Consider the following 14647-nt stretch of genomic DNA (forward strand, 5'->3'; position numbering starts at 1 on the left):
TACTAGGTCTTGACTTGGAGGGGTGTCATGATGTTATTATGTCAGTGTTATCATCCTGACTAAACCAGTTGGAGATTACAAGCGTCTATGCCTAAACTGAATCCTAAAGAAACCCACCCCTCGTCACAGACCTCTTTTTTTATACACTTGACATTTCTGACAATAAAATGTACAAATTCTATCTTGGCAACATGACAATAATGAGCGGCAGAAATAAATAATGAAAGAGTTTTTTTTTACTGTGCAATATTTATAGTATTTCCATGACTTATCAACACTTGTTCCCTCGTGTGTCTCTCTTGTCCCTCTGCAGCAGACGTACAGTATATTGTGCAAAATGTTTGGAACATCGAATCACAGTATTGAATCGCAATACATATAGAATACATATTGCGTCGGCTGTCGCGATATGGTATTTGGAGGTCCCTGGTGATTCCCAGAAGAATGTCATGATTTCCCCCCCCTTTTTTCTGGTTTGTCACAAACTGTATTCCCACATACACATATTTAGAAACAACTGCTCTAAAATATGGGAATTGTTGTGTGTGTGTGTGTGTTTGGTTCCACAAATGGGAAAACATTCCTTCTAAACTTAAAGGATATTAAAGTACAAAAGAACAGTCTTTAAGCAGTCTTTAAGCAGTCTTTAAACAGCCAGACATCTAGAGCTCCATTATATCATCTATGCATGACGTCTTCCTCTCGCTGGTGAGGCCGAAAGAATCCTCACCATGTTATGGAGTCCTTCACTATGAATTTAGTGATGACAACGTCTCTCTTCTGGTCGAGGCAGTGACACACTAGTCCTCTGTTGCTGGGTTCCAAGCGTGGTCCATGAGGAAGACGCGTGAGGCGGCTGTGAGGTTTAGCCCCACCCTTCCGGGTTCGACTGACAGCAGCATGATCAATGGGCTGCCAGGTGCATCGCTCTGGAACTCCTGGATCACCTGAGCCAGCCTCTTCTGGCTCAGTGCCGTCCAGACTCACAAACTTGAAACCCTCCTCCCTGAGTGGGACCTCCAATTAGAGTGAGGAAGCGTGTGAACTGAGAGACAACCAGACTCTTGATGGACTTGTCTTGTGCAGTCCTTACACTGTTCCTAGAGAGCTACCCTCCTGTAGGTTTTTGCTACAACCCCAGTTGTAACTAACCTGATTCAGCTTATCAACCAGATAATTATTAGAATCAGGTGTGCTAGATTAGTGTTGGAGTGATAACCTACAGGACGGTCGCTCTCCAGGAACAGGGTTGGATAGCCCTGCATTAGAGCCTCCACCTTGGAGCTCCTCCTCCAGTTCTCTGAGAGGTTGTTCTCCTCCTTCTCTTCCTGAGGAAACTCCACCAGCTCACTGGACTTGATCTGGAATCTGCACAGAGGGCACACCTGCTCGGGTACATAAGACCTCTGCGATGTGATGAAGGGCAGGCAGACAGTCCAGACACACAGCACACTCATCAGAGCCACTGCCTAGCACCAGCCTCAGTCTCTCTATCAGACGTTCTCTCAACTCTGCAGGAGTCACAGCTACCACACCTGTGTGTGTAGTGGTCTTGCCCAGCAGGTCATGGTGGCAGCAGAACTGTCTCAGCCTGATCAGGATAGCCAGAACATCCGCACAGTTCCTGATGACGGTCCCCTCCGCAACATACCTGCTAATGGTGGTGCATCCCTCTGTGAGTGCCAGCTCGTATTCCTCCCTCTCTTTGTCAGCTTCGCCTCTTCTACACTAACGCTCTTCTCCGGCAGAGAGACCAGAGGCTGCCCACACACACGGCTGGCCTTCGTACGATGCAGCGTGATACACTTCACCAGAGCTTGTGGGTTCTGAAGGCCGGTCCTGTCCCCCTGTGTGACAGGTCTCTGTATGACTCTGTTTAACCGCTCTCTCATGTCGAACGGCTTCAGATGCAGAAATGCCACCAGCATCCACAGATCCCTCTGAAATGGAAAAAAAACAAACACTAAGTAAGTGTTCATAGAAGGGGATGCAAATAGCCTGGCTAGCCTATATTAATCATGGTATCATGTGATGACAGGTTGCTGACCTAGTCTAATGGTCGGCTTTATGTAGCTAGTAGGGCCTATGTGTAGCTATCTGTAACATTGTTATCCACCCCCCCACTGGGAAATCATAATAGTCATATTCCAAAAAAAAAATTATAGGATGACGCAATAACTGTAGCTACAAGTGTTTACCTCTACGCAGCACAGCCTTCAATATGTGAGACTCAATGTGTGCCCACAAACTGGTATAGTCTCGGGGCTTGATCATGGAGAAATTATACCATCGGCACTTCTGGCACTGGGAGAAATTCATGCAGCCAAGAGGCAGCTTTAACAACTGTGATATGCTGTCAAACACACATCAATGACAAATAGTTTAGTAAGCTAGTTAGCTAGCTAGTTAGTTAGATGAATTGATCATGTTGGCTAACAGTCACTCACAGCAAACATGACCCTCGTGATGATAACTACTTTAACAGACTAGGTTAGCTAACCGTAGCTTGGTAGATTATAGCCATATCAATGATAGACATCAATAAAAAAGCTAGTATACTATGAATATCTACGAATAACTTAGGTAGCTACACCAAAGACACAGCTCAAAGTGAATGGAAAAATGTTAGCCTAACTGAAATTCCATCTCTGCTGACCAAAGACCACACTCCGCAAAACACAGCAGCCACGCAAAACGGTCTTGAGTGGCAACAAATCTGCCCAATTAGCTGATTAGTTTTCCATACACCCACTACTTTTGATCCTTCCACTTCTGTTGACACATCCCACATATGCAGTTACCCCTGACTCGACCGTAACCGTGGTGGTTGGCTAGGCTAATTGCTAGTTGTCTAAATAGCTAACGTTAGCTGGCTGGCCAAGATAACTGTATATAGCTAACATTCTTTGAAAGCTGTTTAGACGGCATTATGTATTTCCAAAACTTTGGTTTACTTAATTGTAGCTATAAGCTAGATGTTGATAGCAACTGGCTGACTCATGCAGACTGGTAGGGCTTGTAACAATAAATGTATCAAGTATTTTCTTGTAAATGGGCTGAAAATGTAATTGAGTCATCGATACAAACGATCTGGTTTCATTTTAAGTTATACATTTGAAGTTATTTCTGTTGGAGTTTACATTATAGAGAATACGCTGGCTTGCCGGGTCCTCTATATTACATCACACCCGGGAAAACATTTTCCGACATGACTTTGGCATTCTTTGGAATTGTATGTAATAACTTGAAAATTGAAGTGAACTTTGCATTGGGACTTTTGATGCGTATACTAATGCAAATCCATATGTTACATGTGGTATGCTACCTACCCTTTAAGGACACTGACACACATGTATGTTACAGCCCAGTCTCCCCTCCTTAACTAACCCCCTTCCCTGGGCGGCTATGGTGTGCTGGGTTTGGGACTGCCCTTTCCAGGCATATGTGGGTTTGGTGATGCGGAGCGACGCAAGCCCTAATGCCTATCCCGGAAGGACGCTGGGGGACAGGGGAGGAGGATGAGCAGATGGACAAGTAGGGGGAGGGGAGGAGTACAGGGAGGGATATGAGGAGGGAGGGGGAGGGGCACGGGAACCCTATGGGAGCCTAGACAATGGAGAGAGAGGAGGAAGGGCTCTGAGCAGTGAGCACAGCCCAGATCAGCAGAGTAGTGGAGAGCAGAGCTGGAGATAAAGAAGAGAGTAGGCATAATTCATATAAACGGTCTTCATTTTAATTTGACTTTAGTAACAACGAGGGCTTTGTGTTGGAGCCTATTTCTTCCTTTTTAAGAAATAAGAGATAGGCCTCCCTGTTTACAATATGGATTTTTGCTATAAGCTGCTATATCCAAATTTGTAGGTAAATTCCTCCACCCACCATGCACTCTTTAAATAGCCTACCTCCATGTGAATGTCTGAATTGACTTAACTCCCCTCTCGTATTCGAGCCGCAACAAAGCCTCCTTCACTCACGCTGCCAAACATACCCTTGTAAAACTAACTATCCTTCCAATCCTCAACTTCAGCGATGTCATTTACAAAATAGCCTCCAACACTCAGCAAACTGGATGCAGTCTATCACAGTGCCATCCGTTTTGTCACCAAAGCCCCATATACCACCCACCACTGCGACCTGTATGCTCTCGTCAGGTGGCCCTCGCTACATATTTGTCGCCAGACCCACTGGCTCCAGGTCATCTATAAGTCTTTGCTAGGTAAAGCTCCGCCTTATCTCAGCTCACTGGTCACCATAACAACACCCACACGTAGCATGCACTCCAGCAGGTATATCTCACTGGTCATCCCCAAAGCCAACACCTGATGCCAATGACTGGAACGAATTGCAAAAATCGTGGAGACTTATAAGTTGGAGACTTATATCTCCCTCACTAAATTTAAGCATCAGCTATCTGTGCAGCTTACCGATCGCTGTAGCTGTACACAGCCCATCTGTAAATAGCCCATCCAACTACCTACCTCATCCCCATATTGTTTTTATTAACGTTTTTGCTCTTTTGCACACCAGTACTTCTACTTGCATGTCATCATCTGCACATTTATCACTCCAGTATTAATTTGCTAAATTGTAATTACTTCGCTACTGTGGCCTATCTATTGCCTTACTTCCTTTCTCCATTTGCACACACTGTATAAAGATTTTTCCAATTGTGTTATTGACTGTACTTTTGTTTATCCCATGTGTAACTCTGTGTTGTTGTTTTTTGTCGCACTGCTTTGCTTTATCTTGGCCAGGTCGCAGTTGTAAATGAGAACTTGTTCTCAACTGTGACTCTGAGGCATAAGGGGATGTCATTGTTTTGATTCTTTGACATTCAAAGGCTGATCTACAACCTTCTAAAGCCGAGGAGACTTTGCTTGGAAAGTAATCTAATTTTATCACTATTAATTGATTAAACTAGTCACTTTCTATACAATAGAATATGTTTAAACCCATAAATATTTTAGGGAAACACTTGTGACCTTCTCTCGTTGGGTTAAGCCACGGAAGAAGAGAGGCCAGCAGTTAAAATTTTACTGCCTGCGCCCGGCCCACCACAGGAGTCGCTAGAGCGCGATGGGACAAGGACGTCCTGGCCAGCCAGACCCTCCCCTAACCTGGACGACTCTGGGCAAACTGTGCCCCTCCTCATGGGTCTCCCGGTCGCGGCCGGCTGTGACACAGCCTGGGATCAAACCCGGATCTGTCACTGCCTTAGACTGCTGCACTACTCAGGAGGCCATGCTCAGATTCTTAATGACATCTCAGATTTAATTATTTGCAAACAGGGACAGTTTCATCGCAAACAAGACACACTGATGTGTCATTGGAGAAATATGAATAGACAAACACATAGGCCTATCTCTCTTGTCCATTCTTAGCCTGGAATTTCGGTAATTCGTGTGCTATCAAAAACGATTCTGCTAATATGTCAAATTAAGTAGAATTGCATGAAATGTTTATTAAAGGCACAATACGACCTGCAAATACGATGATAGATTCATGCAATGCTTTTTACTATAAAGGAGATCTTTCCACCCCTACTTTTGTCCACAGTGGTCTGCAAACCCACAACAACAAAATTCCTGTATAGCCATGCCATGCTTAGTTTCAAAAACTGCATATCTAAGGCTCTGGTCTGTCCAAGAAGTGTGGATAAACAGTAGACATGTTCTCTGCTATCCACTTTGTTTTAATTATTATTTTGAGAATAGAGAATGGTCACTTATTTGTTTTTAAGCGTCCAGGGAGGGTTTATAGAAGTCTGTTTTTCTTCTCCTTATTATAAATAAAGTTCACTCCCTGATTTTCTTTTCTTATATTAAGCACTTTAACATAGCACTTACTTTTTCAGCACTTAATCCCTTTTTCCCTTGGTATGATTTTTCATTAAATTATTTACTTATTAAATAATTTATTCATTAATTTATTGATCCAGCTTGCATGCTTTATTATTATTTATTTGTTTCTACTTGTTTCCCCCTCAGCACTTATTTAACCCTGGTCTTCCTCTTATTGTTGTTTCCCTGTCATTGAACCGTTGCAGGTGACCCCTCTGAGCTCTCATGTCCACACCCTGGCTTAACCCTATCCCTTAGCTAACAGCCTTAGTTTCCCTTATCGAGTTGACCCATTTTGGTGTGGTAGTAGGGGGTTGGGGGCAGCAGGGTGCAGGGGTGTTTTAAGGAGGGGCTAAGTGCAGGGGGGAGAGGCGTGGCAGGCGGAGCAGCTGGAGTTAAATAAAGCTGTCAGCTGGCATTCCTGAAATTCACCCTCTCATCTATGATCAGTTATTCTACATGGGTGTGCTCCCTCCCTTCCAACATCCTCATTTCAGGACATGAAGTCATGCGTGTTGGTGTTTGTTGGCTGACAAGATATAGAACCCGTGTTGAGGGGTCAGAGGTCAAAGAGTTGGGCGGTGTCAGAAACAGACCGACAGATAGACTGCAGAGCTAGGGGACAGTTACGAGAACAGGGAAATAGGATGGAACTGTAACCTCTGTCTTCTCTGTCTCTGGAGTAGGAACCATTTAATTTCCCTTGAGCCTCTTCAATCATTCTTATTGTGAGGAGAGAGAAAATAAATAATTAATATGCTATTCTCCACTGATCACTAACGTAACGTCCTCTGCAACCCAAGCAAAGTCATGCTCCCTCTCAGGTCGGCTCATGGTAGCTCATTTGTTTATCAGATATACAGTACGAGGGAGACTTTCAACAAGGGTGTTTATGGAAAAAATGTTTAAGGGTGTTTATGGAACTGGAAAAAGAGATTTACCCATTGTGCCCTAGGAGTTCAGCTCAGGCTAGCTACATGCAATTTGTTTATCAGATATACAGTATGAGTGAGTTGATGAACTAGAATAGAAAGACTGAGTTTACACTTTGTGTCCCAGTTTACATGGTGTAAATAATGTATGATACATACAACTAGGCCTGGTGTATGGCTCTAAGGGATTTACAGTAAGGCTAAGGTGTTTTGTTCTACCACATTTGATGATAGCGTGCAGTTATTTTCTCGTGGCCAATGTATGAACTGAAGTTGCATAATCAATATGCTGTGTCTGTAAAATAGCTCGCAGTTGTTAGCCACTTTATGTACCCTACATGGCCAAAAAAATGTTGGATTCGTCTAGTTCAGCCACACCCGTGAACTGCACACAAGCCTAAGATAACCATGCGCAATGCCAAGCGTCGGCTTGAGTGGTGTAAAGCACGTCGCCATTGGACTCCAGAGCAGAAGAGACACCTCTGGAGTGATGAATCATGCTTCACCATCTGGCAGTTCGATGGACGAATCTGGGTTTGGTGGATGCCAGCAGAATGTTACCTGCCCGAATGCATAGTGCCAACTGTAAAGTTGGGTGGAGGAGGAATAATGGTCTGGGGCTGTTTCCATGGATCGGGCTAGGCCCCTTAGTTCCAATGAAGGGAAATCTTAACTCTACAGCATACAATGACATTCTAGATTTTTCTTTGTGGCAACAGTTTGGGGAAGGCCCTTTCCTGTTTCAGCATGACACGGTCGCCAGGTGTGCGGTGTTTCCTCCGACACATTGGTGTGGCTGGCTTCCGGGTTAAGTGGGCATTGTGTCAAGAAGCAGTGTGGCTTGGTTGGGTTGTGTTTCGGAGGACGCACGGCTCTTGACCTGCACCTCTCCCGAGTCCGTACAGGAGTTGCAGCGATGAGACAAGACTGTAACTACCAATTGGATACCACAAAATTGGGGAGAAAACGGGGTAAATTTTTTTTTTTTTAAAAAGGTCTGTCGAGATCAGTGTGGAAGAACTTGACAGGCCTGCACAGAGCCCTGACCTCATCCCCATGGAACACCTTTGGGATGAATTGGAACACCGACTGGCCTAATCTCCCAACATCAGTACCCGACCTCACTAATACTCTTGTGACTGAATGGAAGCAAGTCCCCGCAGGAATGTTCCAACATCTAGTGAAAAGCCTTACCAGAAGAGTGGAGGCTGTTATAGCAACAAAGGGGGGGGACCAACTCCATATTAATGTCCATGATTTTGGAATGAGATTTTCGACGATCAGGTGTCCACATACTTTTGGCAAAGTGTATGTAGTAAATGGCTTGTATAAAACAGCCTGCAGGTGTTTTGTTGTATTACAGTAAAAGCTTGCTGTGGTTTGCAGTGTGAAATGTTTGGCCGACAGCTGGCATTTAGAGTAATTTTGGGGGTGCTTATACTTATACCTATTTCACACGTATGTATTTATACAGCTGTGTGAATTGGAAATTTGTTTTTTTGCATATCCCAACTCTCCGTGAGAGTGGGGCCACAGCCTGCCATTATCAACGGTGACCCTGGAGGAATTAGGCTAAAGTGCCTTGCTCAAGGGCACATTAACAGATTTTTCACCTTGTTGACTCAGGGATTCAAACTAGCAACCCAACGCTCCAACCGCTAGGCTGCCTGCCACCACCATTTTAGCAATGGGATTGTATCTCCCATTTTGTGTCTTTGGTGTGTGTGTTGGTTGCTGACATTGCTCTGTGTGTTGTAGCTCCTACAACATCTCCTGCAGCTGTGACATGAGAGTAATCCCTCTCCCCATACTGCCCCTGCTGTGCACCGCTACACACACACACACACACACACACACACACACACACACACACACACACACACATCTCCGCTTACTGCCCCCACTGCGCTGAGCACGGCTGCCCTACATGTAAAATATTGATGTCCATCCACCAGGCTTAATTTAACCCTGGGAGGAAGGTGGGTTGTCACTCATCCAACAGACCCCTCCCACCTCCCCTCTCCTGGAATCGGAGCAGCAACCTTTCCCGGACTGACTCTCTCTAGACATAACACCAAGAAATGGACAGGTTACTGGCCAGCTGGATTAGAGTATCTGTAAATACTCTGCCTCTGTCTCTGTCGGTTATAATTACTTGGCCATTGCTGTAAACAACAACCATTGTTTCCCACTTCCCACATTGGGTGTTATTGTGTGTGTGGTCTGAGCTTTCCAGCTTGGTCATATGGTGTGAATTAAGTGGGGTGGCAGGTAGCCTAGTAGTTAGAGTGTTGGGCCAGTAACTGAAAGGTTTCTGGATCGAATCCCCGGGCTACAAGGTAAAAATCTGCTGTTTTGCCCCTGAACAAGGCAGTTAACACACTGTTTTCCGGTAGGCCGTCATTGTAAATAAGAATTTGTTCTTAACTGACTTACTACTTAAATAAAGGTTAAATATATATTTTTAAAAACATTTAAATTGGCTGGCTCCCTACAATATTTATCCCAGTTTCTTTGAATAATCCAGTAGGGATGGTTTCTCCCACCATGGAAAATAAGGTGAGGATGCTCCTTAAGGAATCTGAACTCAGCCTGACTCCTATAGCTTATAGTGGAACTGAGGAGCGTTCGCGCGCGCGCGTGTGTGTGTGTGTGTGTGTGTGTGTGTGTGTGTGTGTGTGTGTGTGTGTGTGTGTGTGTGTGTGTGTGTGTGTGTGTGTGTGTGTGTGTGTGTGTGTGTGTGTGTGTGTGTGTGTGTGTGTGTGTGTGTGTGTGAGAGGATGGTTATACTATTCTGAGGTCTTGCTCTGTATGGGCGATACTGATTGATCAAGGTGGTTTGTGAGAGGATGTAGTTTCCAGCTAGACTGTAAACTGCTGATAAATAATTGATCAGTTAAAGGTGATCAATAATGAAGAACATGTATTTGTGTTGTGTACGTATGACCACCTGGATGCTTCGATTGACTGTTTTCCCTTTCACTAACATTAAGTGGTACTGTGGTGGTACTGCTGTACCCTATAGGTGTGTCAATGGAAACAATGTCACTGTGGATTTTTGTTGAGTTTATGTACAGTCGTGGCCAAAAGTTTTGAGAATGACACAATTATTCATTTCCACAAAGTTTGCTGCTTCAGTGTTTCTAGATATTTTTGTCAGATATTACTATGGAATACTGAAGTATAATTACAAGCATTTCATAAGTGTCAAAGGCTTTTATTGACAATTACATGAAATTGACGCAAAGAGTCAATATTTGCAATGTTGACCCTTCTTTTTCAAGACCTCTGCAATCCGCCCTGGCATGCTGTCAATTAACTTCTGGGCCAGATCCTGACTGATGGCAGCCCATTCTTGCATAATCAATGCTTGGAGTTTGTCAGAATTTGTGGGGTTTTGTTTGTCCACCCGCCTCTTGAAGATTGACCACAAGTTCTCAATGGGATTAAGGTCTGGGGAGTTTTCTGGACATGGACCCAAAATATCTATGTTTTGTTCCCCGAGCCACTTAGTTATCACTTTTGCCTTATGGCAAGGTGCTCCATCATGCTGGAAAAGGCATTGTTCATCACCAAACTGTTCCTGGATGGTTGGGAGAAGTTGTTCTTGGAGGATGTGTTGGTACCATTCTTTATTCATGGCTGTGTTCTTAGGCAAATTTGTTAGTGAGCCCACTCCCTTGGCTGAGAAGCAACCCCACACATGAATGGTCTCAGGATGCTTTACTGTTGGCATGACACAGGACTGATTGTAGCGCTCACCTTGTCTTCTCTGGACAAGCTTTTTTCTGGATGCCCCAAACAATCGGAAAGGGGATTCATCAGAGAAAATTACTTTACCCCAGTCATCAGCAGCCAATTCCCTGTACCTTTTGCATAATATCAGTCTGTCTCTGATGTTTTTCCTGGAGAGAAGTGGCTTCTTTGCTGCTCTTCTTGACACCAGGAAATCCTCCAAAAGTCTTTGCCTCACTGTGCGTGCAGATGCACTCACACCTGCCTGCTGCCATTCCTGAGCAAGCTCTGTACTGGTGGTGCCCCTGGCGCTTGCTGGACTTTCTTGGGCACCATGAAGCGTTCTTCACAACAATTGAACCGCTCTCCTTGAAGTTCTTGATGATCTGATAAATGGGTGATTTAGGTACAATCTTACTGGCAGCAATATCCTTGCCTGTGAAGCCCTTTTTGTCCAAAGCAATGATGACAGCACGTGCTCTCTTGCAGGTAACCATGATTGACAGAGGAAGAACAATGATTCCAAGCACCACCCTCCTTTTGAATCTTCCAGTCTGTTATTCGAACTCAATCAGCATGACAGAGTGATCTCCAGCCTTGTCCTCATCAACACTCACACCTGTGTTAACGAGAGAATCACTGACATGATGTCAGCTGGTCCTTTTGTGGCAGGGCTGAAATGCAGTGGAAATGTTTTTGGGGGGATTCAGCTCATTTGCATGGCAAAGAGGGACTTCGCAATTAATTGCAATTCATCTGATCACTCTTCATAACATTCTGGAGTATGTGCAAATTGCCATCATACAAACTGAGCCAGCAGACTTTGTGAAAATTTATATTTGTGTCATTCTCAAAACTTTTGGCCATGACTGTACATTTATCCATAAATGCTGGAAATGTGTAAATTTCACAAGAATAGTCACTAGACATCATGCTTTGTAAACAACAGGTGTATACGAACAGTGAAAATGCTTACTTACGGGCCCTTCCCAACAATGCAGAGAGAAAAATGAGTAATGATAATTTGGCAATATACACGGGGTAACAGTACCAAATCCATGTATAGGGGTACGAAATAAGGTAGTTATGCACACATAGTTAGGGGTAAAGTGACTAGGCAACATGATAGATAATGAAACATTAATTAGCAGCAGTGTATGTGATGAGTCAAAAGGGATCAATGCAGATAGTCCAGGCAGCTAGTTGGTTAACTATATAGCAGTCTTATGGCTTGGGGTAGAAGTTGTTCGGGATCCTCTTGGTTCCAGACTTGGTGCGTTGGTACAGTTTGCGGTGCGGTAGCAGAGAAAACAATCTATGACTTGGGTGGCTAGAGTCTTTGACAATATTTAGGGCCTTCCTCTGACACCGCCTGGTATAGTGATGTACTGGGCCATTCACACTACCCTCTTTAGCACCTTGCGGTCGGATGCCATACCAAGGAGCGATGCAGCCAGTCAAGATGCTTTCAGTGGTGCTGCTGTATAACTTTTTGAGGATCTGAGGGCCCATGCTAAATCTATTCAGCCTCTTGAGGGTGAAGAGGCGTTGTCGTGCCATCTTCACGACCGTGTAGGTGTGTGTGGACCATGTTAATTCCTTAGTGATCTGAAAACAGAGGAACTTGAAGCTATCGATCAGCTCCACTACAGCCCCATTGATGTGGATGGGAGTGTGCTCGGCCCTCCGTTTCCTATAGTCCACGATCAGCTCCTTTGTCTTGCTGACATTGAGGGAGAAGTTGTTGTCCTGGCACCACAATGCCAGGTCACTGAACTCCCTATAGGCTGTCTCATTGTCGTCAGTGATGAGGCCTACCACCATCGTGTCATCAGCACTTAATGATGGTGTTGTAGTCATGGGTGAACAGGGAGTACAGTACTTATAGTACTCATGTTGAGGGTCAGCGTGACAAATGTGTTTTTGCCTACCCTGACCATCAGTCCCAGGGTTCTGAGCTTAGTGATGAGCTTGGTGGGCACTATGATGTTGAATGCTGAGCTGTAGTCAATGAAGAGCATTCTCACATAGGTGTTCCTCTTGTCCTAGTGGGAGAGGGCGGTGTGGAGTGCAATAGAGATTGCATCATCTGTCGATCTGTTTGGGTTGGTGTGGGAATTGGAGTGGGTCCAGGGTGTCTGGGATGATAGTGTTGATGTGAGCCAATACCAGCATTTCAAAGCATTTCAGGCTACAGATGTGAATGCTACGGGCCTACAGTAATTTAGACAGGTTACCTTGGGGTTCTTGGGCACAGGGACTATGGTAGTTTGTTTGAATCATGTAGGTATTACAGACTGGGTCAGGGAGCGGTTGAAAATGTCAGCACTTGCAAGCTGGTCACGACTGCTCTGAGTACACGTCCTGGTAATTGTATTTTTTATTTTATTTGACCTTTATTTAACTAGGCAAGTCAGTTATGAACAAATTATTATTTTCAATGACAGCCTAGGAACAGTGGGTTAACTGACTTGTTCAGGGGCAGAACGACATAATTTTTTACCTTGTCAGATCAGGGATTCGATCTTGCAACCTTTCGGTTACTAGTCCAACGCTCAAACCACAAGGCTACCTGCCGCCCTGTGGCCTTGTGAATATTAACCTGTTTGAAGGTCTTCCTCACATTGGCTATGGGGAGAGAGAGAGCACACAGTCATCCGAAACAGCTGGTGCTCTCATGTATGGTTCCGTGTTGCTTGCCACGAAGCGAGCATAAAAGGCATTTAGCTTGTTTGGTCCCATTTCGACAAAATGAACCCTCCTACCATAAGCACACACACACACAATATATATAGTATAGGCCTAGTGCACACTGAGTGTACAAAACATTAAGGACACATGCTCTTTCTATGACATAGACTGACCAGGTGAATCCAATGATCCTTTATTTATGTCACTTGCTAAATCAACTTCCATCAGTGTAGATGAAGGGGAGGAAACAGATTTAAGAAGGATTGTTAAGCCTTGAGACAATTGAGACATGTATTGTGTATGCTTTCCATTCAGAGGGTGAATGTGCAAGACAAAATATTGAAGTGCCTTTGAGCGGGGTATGGTAGTATGTTGTGTCAAGGACTGCAACGCTGCTGGGTTTTTCACGCTCAACAGTTTCCTATGTGGATCAAGAATGGTTCACCACCTAAAGGACATCCATCCAATTTTACACAACTGTGGGAAGCATTGGCGCCCATATGAACCAGCATCCCTGTGGAATGCTTTCGACACCTTGTAGAGTCATACCTCAACTAATTGAATCATACCTCAGCACATCTCAATATTAGGAAGGTGTTCTTAATGTTTTGTACACTCAGTGTATATGCCTCTTCAACAGGAATTGGCAGAGTTTCAAGCAGCAGAAAGACTGTTACTCCATCTTCTCCCCCCCATCATGCACCATGCTCTTCTGCTCTACTGGACACCAACACACAGAGATCTTTAAATAATGATTTTGCATGGGCCGCTGCCTGCGCCTCGCATCCAGGAGAGACGGGAGAGAGTGCTTTAATTGTCCAGTGCGCTCCAGCGGCTCGAATACGAGAGGGGAGTTAAGGGTTCGCAACCTTCAATCATTTCTGAATTAAATATGCCCTGGAAGCACACTGTGCACGCACACACACACACAGCGCAGAGTTCATTCAGGAGTCAACGGTATCAGGTGCTATATTTCAGCACTGTGGTGTTAGAAAGGGAGGGAGATGTTGAGTGACAGAGTTATTCACCCACAACCACAGAGAGGTGACATACCAGGGTGACCAGAGCTGCATACCAAATGGAACCCTATTCCCTATATAGTGGACTACTTTTCAGGGCTCTGGTCAAATGTAGTGCACTATATAGGGATTAGGTTGCCATTTAAGACACTGCCCAGGTCCTAGGGAGGTCCGGTCAACAGTATGCTTTACACTACCTCTACGTCTCCCAGGCCAGAACAAGAACTAAACCCTCTCAACCCTTTCATTTCCCTGACTACATCTTTCACTGTGTTTTTGGTGCCTACTTGTGTTGTTTTGTTCACAAAGTGCCTCTGTCATTGGGGATTACTGTTTATTTTCCTTGGCCGGGTTAGCACTGGGCAAATGAGAGAGGGAGTGAGCGATGGATGCACAAGGAGAGAGGGGAATAGAGGTAGGCAGAGGGAGG

At 44.7% G+C, this 14647-nt stretch overlaps 1 pseudogene; it reads right to left on the reverse strand.

The window, feature by feature from the left end:
* Positions 1 to 726: 726 nt before the first annotated feature.
* Positions 727 to 10843, reverse strand: LOC139374462 (helicase-like transcription factor pseudogene; annotated as a pseudogene).
* Positions 10844 to 14647: the final 3804 nt, after the last annotated feature.

The sequence above is a fragment of the Oncorhynchus clarkii genome, chromosome 19, assembly GCF_045791955.1.
Source record: "Oncorhynchus clarkii lewisi isolate Uvic-CL-2024 chromosome 19, UVic_Ocla_1.0, whole genome shotgun sequence".
In the NCBI taxonomy this organism is placed as follows: Eukaryota; Metazoa; Chordata; class Actinopteri; order Salmoniformes; family Salmonidae; genus Oncorhynchus; species Oncorhynchus clarkii.